This window comes from Gavialis gangeticus, unplaced genomic scaffold (genome assembly GCF_001723915.1).
Source record: "Gavialis gangeticus isolate Ggan-Ray unplaced genomic scaffold, GavGan_comp1, whole genome shotgun sequence".
NCBI classification, from domain to species: Eukaryota; Metazoa; Chordata; order Crocodylia; family Gavialidae; genus Gavialis; species Gavialis gangeticus.
Window position 1 is genome coordinate 10,225,666 of NW_017729027.1, and position 254 is coordinate 10,225,919.

General features: G+C 49.6%; 1 protein-coding gene across 3 annotated transcripts in view; it reads right to left on the reverse strand.

The window, feature by feature from the left end:
* BCKDHB (branched chain keto acid dehydrogenase E1 subunit beta) overlaps window positions 1–254 on the reverse strand; it is a 395,605-nt gene that overhangs the window by 137,415 nt on the left and 257,936 nt on the right. The window lies entirely within an intron of this gene.

The window sequence follows — 254 nt, forward strand, 5'->3', positions numbered from 1 at the left end:
GACTGATCTCATTTCCTTCTACGACCAGGTGACCTATCACCTGGGCAAGGAAGAAGAGATTGATGTCATATATCTTGACTTCAAAAAAGCCTTCAATCTGGTATCCCATGATCACCTCTTGGTGAAACTGGCCAATTGTGGCCTTGGGTCCACCACGATCCGCTGGCTGGGAAATTGGCACCGTGGCTGGAAAATTGGACCCAGAGGGTGATAATTGATGGAGGTCAATCGTCATGGTGCCCTGTGACCAGTGG